Source organism: Artibeus jamaicensis, unplaced genomic scaffold, assembly GCF_021234435.1.
Source record: "Artibeus jamaicensis isolate MK-2021 breed Jamaican fruit bat unplaced genomic scaffold, CSHL_Jam_final contig_685, whole genome shotgun sequence".
NCBI lineage: Eukaryota > Metazoa > Chordata > Mammalia > Chiroptera > Phyllostomidae > Artibeus > Artibeus jamaicensis.
The window spans coordinates 14,716,904-14,733,854 of NW_026521924.1; the positions used below are offsets into that span (position 1 = coordinate 14,716,904).

Sequence of the window (16,951 nt, forward strand, 5' to 3'; positions counted from 1 at the left end):
TGGAGGGTCAGAAAGAGTGAATGTGAAAGATAATTGAGCTGGTCTTTGGAGACTCCATAACTAGTGGACACTGGAGACTGAGAGATTCCTGGGCCCAGAGACCCATAGCAGGCTGACCTGGGAGAAAGAAGGAGTTGGGTCTCACTGTGTCCTGCATAGTACAGAGAGACTATATGTGTGTGCCTGGGTAAACCCTCCAAATTAGGTCATGAATGGAGGCTACAGTTGGGTGAAAGAAGGAAAAATAATGCTGTGGGAAGGACTACGATCATAGGAAAGTCGTGAGGGCTAAGTCTTGGGAAACACCCCAACTCTTTTCAGATGAAATCCCAGACTCCTTACCATTGCCTGAATGCCCTTCCCACCTCTCCCATCATATTTCCTACCTTCGTTCCCTCATTCACAGTGTTTCAGCCACCCCAGGCTCCTTCAAACTTATTAAGCTCTTTCCTACCTCAGGACTCTTGCACTTACAAGTGTTTGTTCTCAGAGCAACTATCTGAGCCACTGAGTCTAAAGTTCTCCCCCATCTTACCTTCTTCTCATCTATTTGTTTTTCCTTCATACCACTTATCACTACCTAACATTACTTTTTTGATTCAGTTGTTTACCTGTGCATTATTTGTTTCTCACTCTAGAAGGTGAGAAATAAGGAAGTGCTATCCGTCTTGCTCATACCACATCCCCGGCACTTAGCACAATATCTGGCTCGTAGTAAGTGATTAATAGCTGTAAACTAAATAAATGTGAACAAAGGTGGGGAACAGAGAGCATTGAGAGCCAAAAAGACATGGCCCAAGAGCTAAGTGGAAGGCTAGCCATTTCTTGAAAGACAGCTTCACAGAAACATTGGGATCATCTTCTCTAACGTCCTCAGTCCACAGGTGGGGAAGCAAAGGCCAGAGAGGGTCAATCACCAACCTGAGGGCACCCATTACTGTGGGCTTCTAGCTTACTGAGATCAAATATCACAGACCTGTCTGACAATGAGGCCCAGAAAAAAGTCACCACCACCCTCCTGAGGCCATCACTGTAGGTCTGCAGCTGCCACCACCCTCATGCCATCCCATGGGGGAGGAAATTGTTTCTTTGGGAGCAGAGTTGCCAGTCAGCTGACAAACTGCCAAAGGAGGGCTGAAACTGGTGCGGAGGTTCATCCCTTGGCCAGGCGGCTATTCTGAGGCAGCTCTGGGATAATAGCTGGTAGTACCAAAATAGCCCAGCCTCTTCACCCTTGTCCCAGCCCTCACACCTCTGCCCCATCAGAGGTGAGACTAATTCTTGAATCATCTCAGCAACACTTACATATGCCAGCTTTTAGCAGGGGCTGCAGGGCACAGGGTGATCATCAGACCAAGCCCAGTCCACTGGGGGCTGAGAGTCTGATGGAGGAGGCAGGCTAGGGACCAGCCAGACTGCTGAATGCTGGTGCTTCAGTTTGGGGGAGCTCAGGGAAGGAAGAACCTCAGAGGAAAGGACTCTTAAATTATTTGGATGGACTTTTGTAAGTTATCCAATGCGGGAAGTAACAGTAACAGAAGGCACTGCCAGTGCGAAGGGAGGGAGGAAACACGAGTAAAAATTTCAGGAATAATTTGGAGTTTTAGTGGGTGGGAGCATCAGGAACTTGAGAGAGGACGACAGAAATGGAAGTGGGGATGGGGGGTGTCCAAATGATGTAGATACTTGGATGTCAATAGGAGAGATTTGCTACCTTTGGTGCACAAAGGAGAATCTTGGGAGATTTTTAACCAAGAAGTCACCACGATTAGGTTTGCAGAGTAGAAAGTGTCCTATGGCTGCTCTGGGGATATAACGCGGGCACCCCAACAGGGGTGGGGGCAGACCTAAGGGTGAAAACTGCTATTCTGGATGAATAGCAGTTTACTTAGATAGGTTTACTGTGGGAGGCAGGATTGGGTCTCAGTCTCTAGAAGGCTGATATTGTCACCTCCTAGACTCCTGCGCCACCCCACTCCCGGGGTCCAACTTTGGTTCGCTTGCTCCCAACTCGAAGTTTGAGCAGGCAAAAATGTGCTACTGGAACCCTAACCCTGGATAAGGGGTCCGAGCAAGAGACTTCAAATCCCAAAATGCTTCGCTCTACAGCTCTGCAGGTCGCGCATGCCTCTTTTCAAGAAAGGCGGGCCGGCTCACAGATTGATGGGACTCGTCAGCTTGGTGAAGTGCGGGAAACCTAGGGACCGCCATCTTAGCTTGGGTCAAACCAATTGCACATTTAGGGGAAAGTTGGTGCTCGCTGTCTCGTAAGTTCTTAAAGGTAGTGAAATAAAACACGCTCAATTATTGCAAGTCTCTTTATTATGCTGTAGGCGAAGAACGCCTTCCAATTTTCGCCCTTGTCCGGAAGCGGACCCAGGGCTACGATAGGACATTCCAGCATGGCAGCATTCAGCGAGATTCCGCTAGGGGCGGGGTCTGAAGTAGTCCCGCCCCACTTGCTGGTGGGAGGATGTTTCCGCTTCCGTCAGCGGCGGCTGCTGCCTCGCTCTGGTCCCTGCGGCTGGCGGCCGAGCCGTGTGTCTCCTCCTCCGCCGCCGCCATATTGTCTGTGTGAGGAGAGGGGAGAGCGGCCGCTACCGCTGCCGCTTGCACCACAGGTACCCTGGGAGCCGCCCGGCGTGGCCGTTGGGGGGTGGGGATTGGCCCAGGATGGGCAACCGGGCGCGACCGCCCCTTGTGCTTCCAGCAGACTCCGGAGCGGCCTGTCGCCCTCCCCTGCCCCCCCTGCACACACCAGCGGAGGCGCCTGCAGCCCATCGGGGAGGCCCGGGGCCACCCGACCCCCGGACCCAGGGCGGGGAGCGAGACTTGGGGGCAGATGCTGATGTGAGGGTGGGATCTAGGTCTCGGGAGTTCAGCTTATTAGCGGGAAGAGGGCTGCACTGGGGCGGGGACTAGGGGGCATCTTGGAGGCGGGGGTCGCCAGAGGGGGAAGGAAGCTTAAGGGGTGGGGCTGCAGGGGATGTTGGGGGCCGGTTCCGAGGGGAATGGTGCCTGCTGGGTAGGGTGGGGTGAACCCTCCCTGGGAGCCTAGCAGCTGGGGTGGGGGCCTTCCAAGGGTCCCTGTCGGCGAGGCTGGGCTCTCCACCTGCTGACTGGGCTGCAAGGTGGAGGAAACTCGGGGCGAGGTCGTGGGGGAGAAAGAAGGAGGGAACGACGAAGTGTGGTAGACGGGGTTGGAGTTGGAGTTAAGGGGTAGTTGGGAGACTGGGTGGAAGAGGAGAGAGATGTAGAATTAAAGGCTGGCTAACAGTATACATGTTAGTGACCTTTTGAAAGTGTAGGACTTTTATTTCGTTTCCCCGCCTCCCTCCCCAACCCCCGGCTTTGGAACATTTTTAGCCGAGGCAGGTGATGGGTGGAGCTTCTGTAGTTTGTTTTTGGGAAGCAAAGTCAGGGTCAGGAGAAGTTGCTTCTTGGCTATTGCTATTGTGGGAAGCAAGAGTTCTGAAAAGGAGGTGGCAGATTAATCTCAGAAGACTTGATTATCTTTCAGCTGCTAAGTGGTGTGAGAAGGGTGTGTGGGGAGAAGAAATGAAAGCTAGAGAATGAAGTTTTTTCTAAGAGTTAGGAGGCCCCCCTCCATCTAAGGGGTTACAGTATAGGCCCAGCGGTAAATAAGACTGCCAGTCCAGACTGCCTGGATTCTCAAATATCTGTGCTACTACTACAGAGTCGTGTGACCTCACTTCTGTAAGCCTCAATTTTTCTGTCTGTGTAATGGGTATGATAGTATTCTCTAAATTATAATGGTGGGGAGTGAGTAAGATTTGTGTCCAGTGCTTACCACGGTGCTTAGCAGATAGTAAGTGCTCAATAGATTGTACAGTAACCAGTATTAAAAGGGACTAGCTGGTATATTTGAGGTTGCCCCATTCTGAGTGAAATTTATAGTCAAGAATCTGACAGTATTCCTCGGCTGGTGTAGCTCAGTGGATTGAGCAAAGGTCTGTGAACTAATGGATCATGGTTTGATTCCCAGTCAGGGCACATGCCTGGGTTGCAGGCCGGTTCCCAGTAGGGGACACACGAAAGGCAGCCATACATCGATGTTTCTCTCCCTCTCTCCTCCCCTTCCCCTCTAAAGATAAATAAAATCTTTAAAAAAAAAAAAAAAAGAATCCGACAATATGTAACCCCTCAGTGTTATCTTTGTAGTCCTTGCAGTGTTTTTGTTTCGGTGTCTTTTGGGTTAACCAGCTTGGTGGACCTTGAACTGAAAGATCAGGACCAGTACTGGTTCTCCCTCATCATTTTAAAAAGTTCACCTGCAGTTTTACCTGAATAGGTTTGTCCTTTTGTGACTTTGAAATAGGTGAGTTGCATTTTTATTGGACGACAACAGTGTATGATTTGAATAAGGAAAGAGAAAGGTTTGAAGGTTTGCTTAGAATGGTTACAAAGTTAGGTTACCTTGGGGCATCTAATTTCTAGCTGTGCCCTCTTGTGTTCTCAAGGATATAGTAGAGAAGAGAAGAGTGCATTTCACGATATAGTAGAGAAGAGAAGAGTGCATTTCACGGGGTGCACTGGGTTAGTATCTGCCTAATGGACTGATGAATGGCCTTGCTCTTTGAGGATGAAACAAGTGGCAGCTTCTTCTCCATAGTGTATTTTTAAGCTTTCCTGTCACCTAGCCATTCTCTTCAGGGTGAGGCCTTGATCTTACTGTTGTCTCTATCTCTGAACATACACCTTTCTTTACTTTACATACTCTTGATGAAAGGAAAATTTTTCTTTAGGTGCTGAGTTTAAAGTCTTATATAGAGTTTGGGCTTATAGTAGGCAGAATGCCCTCCCTCCCTTGCCAAAAAAGATGTTCCTACTCTAATCCCCAGAATCTTTACATAAGTAACATGGTAAAAGGGACTTGGCAGATGTAATTAAGGTTAAGAATCTTTAAAATAGGAAGACTGTCCTGGATTTTACAGGCAGGTCCAGTCTAATCACGTGAGCCCTTAAAAGCAGAGAACTTTCTCCAGCCAGGAGTTAAAAGAGAGGGGGGCATAAGGGAAATCAGAGAGATCTGAATCGTGAGAGGGACTCCATTTGCTCTTGCTAGAAGGGTGAGAGGGAATGTGGGTGGCCTCTATTAGCAAAGACCAGCCCTGGCGACAGCCAGCAAGGAAATGGGGGCCTCAGTCCTACAGCCACAAGGAACTTAATTTGGCCAACAGTCTTTCCAATGAGCTTGGAAACGGAGTCTTCCCTAGAGTTTCCAGCCAGGAGTACACCTTGATTTTGGCCTTGTAAGATCCTAAGCAGGAGATACAGTCAAGTTCACCAGACTTCTGACCTACAGAAACTGAGATAATAAATTTCTGTTGTTTTAAGTCATTATGTTTGTGGTAATTTGTTATGGCAGCAATAGAACACTAGTATAGATTTTGGTACCAGAAGTGGAGTACTACTACCTAAAAATGTGGAAGTGACAGTAGAGGTCAGAAAATTTTGAGTATGATAGAAAAGGCTTAGGACAACAGATGGTTACTAGCAACACGGATGTTAATGCCTCTGCTAGTGAGGGCTCAGGTAGAAGTGGGGTATGTGTTGGGGACTGGAGCAAAAAGGATGCTTGTTACAAAGTGGCAAAGCAGCTTAGAATTGTGTCTTGTAGTTACATGGAAAAGAAAGTAAGTGATAAACATTGATATTTGGCTGGGGAGATTTCCAAGCAAAGTCTTAAAGTTGGTTTGTTTGTATGGGATGTTAGTCTGACTAATGGAGCGAATTTAGGAAATTCACATAAAGCCTTCTGGGTCCTTGAGAATTTATACTATCAGAAACAGTGACAGCTTGGATTGAAAGAGACAGTAGCAAGTTAAAGAGGGCTGTGAATCCCCTAAATTCTGGCAGGAAAGGGTGGGGGGTTGCTTGGAATTAAGGGCCCAGAGAGGTAGAGCTGCATACGACTGAAGATTTTTCTCTGGTTTTGAAACGGAATGGAGTTTGCTCAGGTTTTGAAACTGCTGTGGACTGACAGATCTGTTTCTCTTACATTTTCTCCGTTTGGACTGGAATGTTTATAACATTGCTCTATGCCTGACCCACAGGGATTGTAGTTAATGTACAGGGTCCGGCAGAAGTGACACCTGCTTGAGTGTGGTTGGTAGGGTAATAGAGGTGTAATAATTTATAATTTTAATTTGAACATTTCACCTAGAATGTTGTATGGTGTGCTGGGGTGTGATATTGTTGTGTTATAGAATTACATGCTTATGATTTTGTATTTTGTAATAAAAAGGGGGTGTTATTTATGCCTGTATTATAGTCAGAGACTCATCTACACCTGATTTAGATGATGATGACATTTGGGACTTTTGACTTGATGAGTTTTAGTCAGGAGGCTGGATGGTGGATGTGGTAGGAAAAATGACACCTCTCACCCCCAAAAGATGTCCATATCCTCATCCCTGCGATCTAAATTATAGTAACATTATGTGGCAAAGGGAGTTTTCAGATAGGAAATTACTCTATTGCGGATCATCCTGGGTTGTCTGGGTGGGTCCAATCTAATCACATGAAAACAGAACGTTCTCCTGCCGGAATCAGTTTTGAGGCATGAGAGGCACTCAGCCTGCCATTACTGGAGGGGGCCACATGGAAAGCATAAGAAGAAATGTGTGCAGACGACCAACAGGGAAATGGGGACATCAGTCCTGTGACCAAAAGGAACTAAATTCAGTCACTGAGTACACTACGCTTAGAAACATTTCTCCCAGTTTCCAGCAAGGAATGTAGCCCGGTGGACACCTTGATTTGCCGCCTTGCAAACCCCTAAGTAGAGGACCCACCCACCCAAGCTCACCTGATTTCTGACCTATAGAAACTGTGAGATAATGTTTATGTTGTTTCTGGTGATTTGTTATAGCAACAGTAGAGACCTAATAGAAAGGTTTTGCTGATTTTATTTAAGAATCTTTGGGGGATTATTTTCTGGAGAACAAAGGGGCAAAGATTATTCTGTAAAGTGATTTGGTCCTGGAAGACTCTGCAGAATAATGGGGTTGAGTGGAACCTATACCTCTTCCTCAATGCTTTTGTATCTGTTACTGTCCTTACTTGCAATTTGAAGGGGCTAGTTGACCAGCTTAGGAGAATGTAGATTCAAGAGCTACAGACCATTTTAGTAGGACCTCTATAAATTAATGATTCTCCCATGTCTATAATAAATGTTGGGCAAAAGTGTTTTTTTTGTTTTTGTTTTGTTGTTTTTTAGAGAGAGGAAAAGATACATCAATATGTGGTTGCCTCTTGTGCCCCCAGCTGGGGACCTTGTCCATTACCCAGGCATGTACCTGACTGAGAATTGAACCAGCGGCTCTTGGGTTTGCAGGCTGATGCTTAATCCCACTGGCCCCACTGAGCCTCACTGGCCAGGGCTCTTCATTAATTTTTATTGGCTACATAAAGCAATGAGTTTGTGACAACCATTTAAAGATTTATTTTCTGGGATTTTTTTAGAGGAGATAGAAATGGACGGTGGTTTTTATGAATTTGTAACCACCAAGAAACACAGTCTGTTCCTTCACACCTCCCATCCCAACCCAGAGATGTCGTAAGGTCTTTTCTCCCGATCCTTGTCATTGGAGATTAAAAGTTGGATCTGGAGATTATAATTGCAGAGTGGAGTTCTCTGGCTTTAAATTATATATATATATATATATATATATATATATATATATATATATATACTGTTTTTGTTCTTCAGCCTGTTGAATTAGACTCATAAAATGTGGACTCTCAACTTTATTGAGGAAGACTCTAGCAAATGGAGGATATGAGGCCGTTTCTTTTTGAATTAGTTACCTGATTACAAAATTAGAGCATTTCAGGATATGAAAGACTTTTGAGATTATTGTTGGACTTTGGGGTTTAGAAAAAAGGAAATTGGGTCACATAAAGGTTAAGTGGCTCAACCAAGTATCTCAGCCCTAGAGCTGGCCTAGAATCCTGGTCCAGACGATGGAGATGGATGACTTTTGAACTACAGCAGGTCCTGCAACAACATCCTTTCGTTGGAAGGTTGGTGGGATGCCTTTGGAACTGACTCTTGTTTATATCAATTAGCCTGTGGTAAAATTGTGTTTCCTTTTTTTTTTTTAATCCTCACTTGAAGATATATTTATTGATTTTAGAGAGAGGAAGGGAGATTGACATCAATTGGTTGCCTGCCGTGCTGGCCCTGACCGGAGATCAAACTCACAAACTTCTGGTGTGTAGAACGATGCTCTAACCAACTCAGCTGCCTGGCCAGGGCAAAATTGGGTTTCCATATATGTCATTTCACTTAAAGTTGTAGCTGAGAGGCGACATTAAGTGAGGACTTATATATATCCCTGTGCACCACTCCTTGCTTTGTCCTTTTTCTAGATTTTACCTTGTACAGGTTGTCTCTCTCTGCCTCAGTTTCCTCATGGGGTAATGTGAGTATCAGGATAATGCATGTAAAGCATGTAGCACAACACTTAACAGAGTAAGTGGCCAAAAGATGTTAAGTGTTATACATGATTATTGTTCGGACAGCTGTATGACTTTTGCATAAATATCACAGTACAAACAGTGTAAGTTCAGAAATTAAGAACTGGTGTGATTTGGCATTGGGTTAGGTAAGGACCTAGCATTTTAAGGTAATAATGCGTGTGATACTTGTTTTAAAATGAGAAACGGGATTTCATCCTTGGTCTGTCACAGTTCATTTTGTGACCTGGGCCAAGTTCATTTCACAAGAGTATTAGTTCACACACCTAAATTCTTTGAATTCCTAAGATGGATGATTTAAAAAGTAGTGTATAATTTAATTGTTTCTTAATAGAGAGAAATCTAGGCCAGCTAGCTTTTCAAGTGAAGAAATTCCTCTAGGGTTATTAAGGAACTACTGTCATTGGAACAAAGGATATATTTACATTGAGTTATAGACAGTTGACAGTTTTTCTTAAATATTTGGTATGCTCCAGCATAGATATCAGCAGACTTAGTTGTTAACCAAACTTTTCTTTTCACATTATAGAGATCAAGAATTGAATCTTTTTAAAAGTTTAAGGTGAATGAATTCACAGTATCATGCTAGGAGTGGCATTTCACTGGTTTCTACAATTCTGTGTCTTAGACATAAGACACCTACTTAGCAACAGTTGCTATGGTGGGCAAGCTTTTTTTACATTAGTGATGATAGTGTTTTCTTGCATAGAAAATACTTTGCTATCTGAAGTGAGGGTTTTAAGGTTAAATACCAGGGTATACTTAGAATAATCTTTTGTAATTTTAGGTGTGTCACATCTTAAATACCTTTATATTGGCTGCTTTTTTTTTTCTTTTTACATTTTTTGGTCTTGTGGATTTTTCTAGCAATTTTTTGTTAGCTGAAACAGTTTAATTTGCTTGGGCTCTGGCAGGGTGGCTCAGTTGGTTGGAGCATCATCTCTGTACAACGAAAAGATTATGGGTTCAACCACTAGTCAGGGCATGTCCTGGATGTTTGCCTTTCAAATTGATGTCAGTCTGTCTGTCTCTCACCTCACCCCTCCCTTCTCTCTGTAAAATCAGTAAGCACATCCTCAGGTGAGGATTCTTTTAAAAAGTTAATCTGTGTGGAAAAGTGAGCACTTGAAATTTTCTGAAGTTATGATTGATGCATTAATGGGCATTTCTCAATTTAGTTACCTCATTAATGTTCTACAAAATTTAAGAAAGAAAACAAAACCTGTTAAACAAATTTATAAATTATTTTTCTAAAGAAATTAATCATGTCGTATTACAAAGTACAAAATAGCCATTTTGGGCTATTCAATTTGTAACCAATCAGAGATGTTATTCATTCAGCAGACCCTTGCTCTCTCAGTACCTACCACATTTCAGACAGGTGCTGTGCTAAGGATCTCTAGATTGTCCCTATCCTCAAGTTTACAGCTGAGGACATTTTGTAATAATGCATATATCATCCACAACTTAGCATTCTGAGATGTTTTCTTATGAATGAAAACTCCTATTGGTTTTTGTATTCAGGTATAGTTTCTGAAACAGCTACACAAATTTGTGGGGGGAGTTGAGAATTTCTCATTCTTCTAAATGAGAAAAATAGAATTTTCTATTCTGAAGAATAGAATTTTTCAACTGACATTGCTTGGTGTGCAGGGGCAGTAGAATTGTTGGGAAGAACTCCAGTTTTAGAGTGAAGCAGACCAAGTTTGGGGACCGTTACTTAACGTCTCTCAAGCTTAGATTTTTGTCATCTAAACAATTGAGATAACTACCTTGCACAACTTAATTATTAACCTGTAAAATGGGTGTTAGTAGTACTTAGTTATTAACCCGGACAAGTGAGGATTAATGATGAGAGCAGCAGATAATGTTATCTCGGGGTTACTATGAGGGCTAACAGAGATAAGTTATTGAAATGCTGGGTACCTGACTAATGTGAGTTCTTACCCTTTCCTGCCAGTAAAGACAATATGTCCATTGTCAGTGCTGCCACTCTTTTTCCTTTATTTTCATTTTCTGCTGCCAGGAGTACTTGTTTTTTAATGAGGCCTTTCGACCTGTACTTCCTGTTTCTGATGTGGCCTGCTGGTTGGGTGAGGTTCTGAACTGCTGCTGTTGAAGGGTGGGTCACTATGTAATCAAGCCCAGTGTAGCTGCCTCAGTTATTCCCGCACAGTGCGAATTACCAGAGTGGCCATCTGGTCCTCGTGAATATTGGGTTCTCTTGCTTCTAGACAGAGAAGTGAACCCCACCTCTGATTTGGGGAATGTTCAAAGTTTGCTATCCTGCAGTCTTGTGAACCTGACTCAGTGGTCTTATTTCTTGGTGGTTCTTTGATTGCAGTTTGGGGACTACTTGTGTGTTTGTCTGTTAGGGATGTGTTTGAAGAACTTTATCTCCATTGACATCATCCCTGTATCCTGTTCTCCTAGGTAATGTACTAATTTGCTTTCTTGTTTGTTCTGTATTCTTAAATCATACATTCCTTAGGTAGGGAGGGGACCTGTCTTTATCAGTAGTTTAAAGTGGTTAATGTGTTCTGGGTGTTTATGACTCATTATATAACATGAATACAAATATATTCACATTATATTTGGAGTTTTTTTTCTTCCATCATTTAAAACCTGGTTTTTATACCATAGTGGCCTCATAGTGAAAAAAATAATGAAGACTTCTCATTGCTGAAACTCACATGCTCCACCCTTCTCATCTTGCCTCCACATTTAAACCAACCCATTTCATTATATTTGTGATAGGCTGTTACTGAATCAGTATGCAGAATTAGGGAGAGTTGAATTAGTGAAAAAAATTATTTAGTTTGAATTCCAAACAGAGCTGGGTTCAGATCTGGCCCTAGCCACTTAGTAATCCTGTGAGTCAGGCCATTGAACTTCTAGACGTGTTCATTTCTAAAATAAGATGTGCATCTCGTACCAGGCCTGGCTTATTAGAGGCGTTCAAATGATAGCAATAATTATTACGTACGTAAATGCTGGATTATACTTTAGATTACTCTAGGTCTCAACTGAAGTTTTCTATATTTGCTTCCAAAGAATTGTGGTCAATGGAATGAAGTATCAGATTGTGACTTTATTTTCCTGTGTTGCCTGGTTAAAATATATACAATGACGTCTTTACCCATCATTCATTATATTCTATATTATCGGAGACAGTGCTGGACTGAGACTTCTGTCAGCTGTTTGAGGTGGAACTGCATGGATTCATGTTGGACTGCTTGGATTTTCTTCATACAGTGCTTCCCTCCATTGGAAGACTCCACCGTTGCTATATTATTCATGTAGCATTGGAACTTTGATTCCTCTTCTGATTTAAAGATGAAGAAATAAAATTCACACAGAGGGTCCAAATGTTTTTGTTTTGTTATTTTGTTACTCCATACATGCTGGTTTGTTTTATGGAAATGCTTGAGTGTTTTGCCTTCTAAAATAACAATGTTGTCAGTTTTGTCAATGGGAATAAAAACAGAATGCTCAGTGAGTGATATGTTAAAATTGTAGTGTCTTAAATATCCTGCAAGTTTAAGCACGCAGTAGCTTAATGGGTTGTCAGGTGTTAACTGTGAATGTTTACAGTTCTGAATTCAGCTCTTAGCTGGACCGGAAAAAAAAAAATACCTTGTTGGCTTTGAACAGATTGTTTTCTTGCTTACTCAGTGTGCACTTGGAGTCTTGGAATTTGAAGGTCAGAATGGGGTAGGGAAACTGTCAAAGAGCCACTGGTTAACCATTTTTACCTGTATAATTTTCTATTTGAAAAACAACACCACCACAAATTTTTTGGCATTAGTCTGATAGATGAGAAAGAATGTTCTTGGCCACGTTTACCACCTAAAGTTGAAACAGAAAAGGAGAATTGTAAAGCGTGGGGGGGGGGGATAATTTCATTTCTTTTGGCTCATTCTTCTTCCAAGTTAGGGTTAAGAGGTTTAGTTTGTGTTTGTTGTTTTGGGTTTTTCGTTCCAAAGACTTCCAAATACATGATCTCCCAGAAGAGACAGTAGCTCATTAGTTGTCATACCTGGCTAAAACATGAAAGGTGCAAAGATGATCGCATAGCTCTTGAAATAAGGGGAGTTATGAAATAGTTTTCTCAACCTGTGTCGATTTTGACTAGCTCATGATCTCCATAGGTCATTTAAACCAGAAATATCAGGAGTTAACAGATGTGTGGAGATTCTGGTCCTGTCACTCTGCTGGCCGTTTGTGGTAGGTAAAGGGCATCTGAGTCAATGATCTTAGGTCTGAAAGTATCATTTATTCCAGTGTGCCATACAAGTATTTTTTTTCTCTTGTGTTCTGAGTTTTTAAAAGGCTGTGAGCACTAATTTAAAGTTCAGTGATGATATCTTAACAGTTTTAAGATTCAAGAGGCCACCAATCTTAAAGTCTTGGCTTTAAGTTCAGAAAAGACCCTTTTGAGCACGGGCCTGTGAAGCCAAGGGTTGCTGGTTCGATTCCCAGTCAGGGCACATGCCTGGGTTGCAATCCAGGTTCCCAGTAAGGGGACACATGAGAGGCAACCACACATTGGTGTTTCTCTCCCACTCTTTCTCCTTCCCTTACCCTCTCTCTAAAAATAAATAAATAAAAAATATTTAAAAAAAAAAAGAAAAGACCCTTTTTAAGTATCTCTCTAACCCTTAAATTCTCTTTTCATATATAATGCAAGGGATGTACTTAAAAATGTAAGACACTATATGATTTGTTTGGACACTTATGAAGAAATTCAGGTTCTTATTTTTTAAGCAGGTAATGTGAAGCAAAGGTAAAGTTCCCTTGTGTAAACTCTTTGTCCTCACCTGACTGACTGAAGCTGACATTTTGTTAATCATTCATCAAGCTTCGGCTCATGCTGGAACATAAATTGAAGTCTAAGATACATTGTCTTATTCTCTTCCCTCAGGAAAGAATAGGGTATACTTAGTTTAAGAAATTTAATTGTTTAATATTTGTGTAAATTAACAAGTTAACCTTTTAAAACGATGTTTTATAGTGTTAAAAATGTTCATTTCCTTTTGTCTGACTCACTGATTCTTAATTGTTTTGGGTTTACGGATTCCTCTGAGCCTATAATAAAAGCCATAGATCTTGTTTAAAAATATATATACCTGCACGTGTTGTTTGATATATACTTACAAGGGGTTCGTGGACCTCTAATCTCATTGACGAACTGCATTGTCAGTGTCATAGTTTGCATTGTTCAAATACTAGTTTTCCCTCTTTATTACTTTCAGTATTGTAACATTTGCCTGGTTTATCATTTGTCAGTATCTCTGGGCCATCTTCTACATGCCCAGACCCCCGAGGATACAGTGTTCTACCCTTAGAGCTTTGTTTAGTTAGGGGTGGGGATGTGAACAGCGCAGTGGCAGTGCTAGGTGGAAAGGTAAGTCAAGAGTGCTTGCTGTTGGAGTACAAAGGGGTCTTGACCATTTTTTCTGGTAAATCCATCGTCCATTCTGTGTTTCTTTCTTTTTTAAAGATTTTATTCATTTTTTTAGAGAGAGGGTAAGGGAGAGTGAAACACTGACTGGTTGCCTCTAGTAGGTTCCCTGACCAGAAATCGAACTGGCAACCTTTTACTTTGCTGGACAATGTCCAACCAACTGAGCTGCATGGGTCAGGGTGGTTCTTTATTTCTTGACAAAAAGCATACTGTGGCCCTGGCTGGTATGGCTCAGTGGAGTGAGCACCATCCTGCAAACCAAAGGGTCGTTGGTTCAGTTACCACTCAGGGCACATGCCTGGCTTGGGCAGGTCCCCAGCTGGAGGCATGCACGAGGCATCAATGTTTCTCTCCCTCTTTCTCCCTCCCTTCCCATCTCTCTAAAAATAAATAAGTAAAATTTAACAAAAAAAGAAAGAAAGAAAGAAAACCCCAACATACTGTGAAGTATTCCTAATGGAAACTTAAAGCAAGGAACAAATAGTCTTTTTATTTATTGTTCAGTTACAGTTGTCCCCACTTCCCCCCGTTGCTCACCCCTGCCCCATCCAACCCCTGCTCCCAAAGACAATCCTCACCCCATTGTCCATGGGTCCTTTGTACATGTTCTCCTTCCTTCCCCTATTACCCCCCATGTCCTTCCCTTAAGGAACAAATAATATTTTATTTTTAGAGGGAAGGGAGGGAGAAAGAGGGAGAGAAACATCAACGTGTGGTTGCCTTTCATGTGCCCCACACTGGGGACCTGGCCCGAAACCCAGGCATGTACCCTGACTGGGAATCGAACCCAGTGGTTCCATTCCCAGTCAGTGGTTTTGCAGGCTGGTGCTCAATCCACTGAGCCACACCAGCCAGAGCAGGAACAAATAGTGTTTTTAAGTTGAGAACTTAAATGTGCTTGTCATAGCTTGTGATAATACTGACCATTTTCTTTGCTCATATTTTTTCCAAGTTATCTTTTTTTAACATATTAGTTTATTTATAATTTTATGTATTTAGTGTAGACCAGGGATTGCTAACTCAAATACCCCCACAGGAGTTGGACCAGTAAGCTAAATTAATAGAACTATCCAGGTTTCCAGAGAATTATCCTGTCTCGCTTCCAGTGGATGGGTTTTAGAGTCCATTGTTGGTTACTCATAGCTCAGCAGATCAGAGTGACTCGTCAGTGCAGGAATCCAGAATCATCATCACCAGACAGGCCTGCCTCCCTTCTTCCGAGGTCAGTGTTGGCAACTAAGTCACACTTAAAAATAACATCACAAGACATTTTTAAAAATCCTTACCCGAGGATATGTTCATTGACTTTAGAGAAAGAGAAAGGAGGAGGGGGAGAGAGAAACATTGATCAGTTGTTTCCCACATGCTCCCAGACAGAGGATTGAACCTGCAACCCTTTTGGTGTACAAGACAGTGCTTCAACCAAATAAGCCACCTATTACAACGAAGCCATTAGCCAGGGCTATTACAAAGCATTATAACATCTAATTCAACCTAATAGCTGATTCACTTTCTAAAAACACTGAAAAAACTTGTATAGAAATGTTCACGGCCGCATTATTCATAATGGCTGAAAAGTGGAAACCTGAATGTCCATCAACTGATGGCTGAATGAACAAAATGTAACATGTCTATGTGATGGATTTAGCCATAAAAAGGAATGAACTTCTGTGGCTAAAAGTACAACGTGGATGAACCTTGAAAACAAGCAAAATGAAAAAAGCCAGACATACAAGGTCACACACTACATCACTTCATTTATATGGAATATCCAGGTTAGGCAAATCCATAGAGACAGAAAGCAGATCAGTGGTTGTTCGGGAGTAGGGGCAGTGGGGTACGAAGACTGACTGACTGCTCTGGGGTATCTGGTGACTTTGGGGGGTCTGGGTAATGTTCCGGAATCAGATGGTGGTGGTGATTGCATGTTGTGAATATGCTAAACACCGCTAAAGGTGCGCTTTAAAATGGTGAATTTTATGTTATGTGGATTTTACCTGAATTTTAAAAATTGGGGAGGAAACATACTGTGTGAGCCAAATAGGACATAAATGTTTGCTGTAGAGCAGAATGAATAGGCTGTGAATCTAGGCGGAATAGTTTTAAATCACCTCTCTGTGACATGGTAGCAATTACTCTGATATATTTGCCTTCTGTAACATGGGAAGAATATTCTCTAGGTCTTGGACTTGGTCAGTTTAGAAGAGATCAGTATAAATCCCAAGAAGCGGTGACTGGCTCACCATAGACATTCACATACATTTATAGTTGGAAACCAGCCAGTGTTTGCCACCTTCAGTTCCAACCTGTGTTTTGTTGCCAAGTCTAGGATGGCCTGCACTACTAGTTATTGCTTGTCCATCACCTCAGGAGGTGTGGTTGTCTCCTCTGTGATCCACTTCCAGGGCAGTAAAGGGAGGAGCGGGAGTATTGTTCCTTATATTCTGCAGTTTCTTCACTGTAATCAGACGCTGTGAAATGACAGATCCAAGGTCATATTTTTTCTTAGTGGCTCCAGGGTTCATGTGTTTCAGTAACAGTACTGAATGTTTTCTGTAGCTCTGTCAAGGATTGTTGAGCGCTGTGCTGTGCTTATCACATTGAGTAAATGACATAGCCTCATGAAAGCTTATGGCCTAAAGAAGCATCTTTCACACAGTGACTGGTTTCACATCTCTTTGGGAAGTGCTAGTATGGTTTTTACCTCTGGCGTTAGTGTGTGCTAACATTTATATGTAAGACTGAAGAGCATCTTTAAAATCAGTTACAGATTAAATATCTACCATACAGCCAAACAGGTTGTCTTAATTTTGAACAGGAGAAAGTCTATATGCAAGCAAGGTTAATTTTTGCCCAAAATATTGCTTACTCCTGTCTTGATATTCGGTTCTTCAAACATTTACACAACACCATGCTAGGCATTGTGATAACTACAGGGTGCATATACCAAGAGAAATAAGAGTCCAGGTCCTTGAGTTC

At 42.5% G+C, this 16,951-nt stretch overlaps 1 protein-coding gene across 1 annotated transcript in view; it reads left to right on the forward strand.

The window, feature by feature from the left end:
- Nucleotides 1-2,488: 2,488 nt before the first annotated feature.
- Nucleotides 2,489-16,951, forward strand: part of CSNK2A1 (casein kinase 2 alpha 1) — a 50,323-nt gene continuing 35,860 nt past the window's right edge. Inside the window, 1 exon segment of the mRNA XM_037143161.2 lies at nt 2,489-2,621. The gene's annotated coding sequence lies outside the window, so the exon portion shown is untranslated.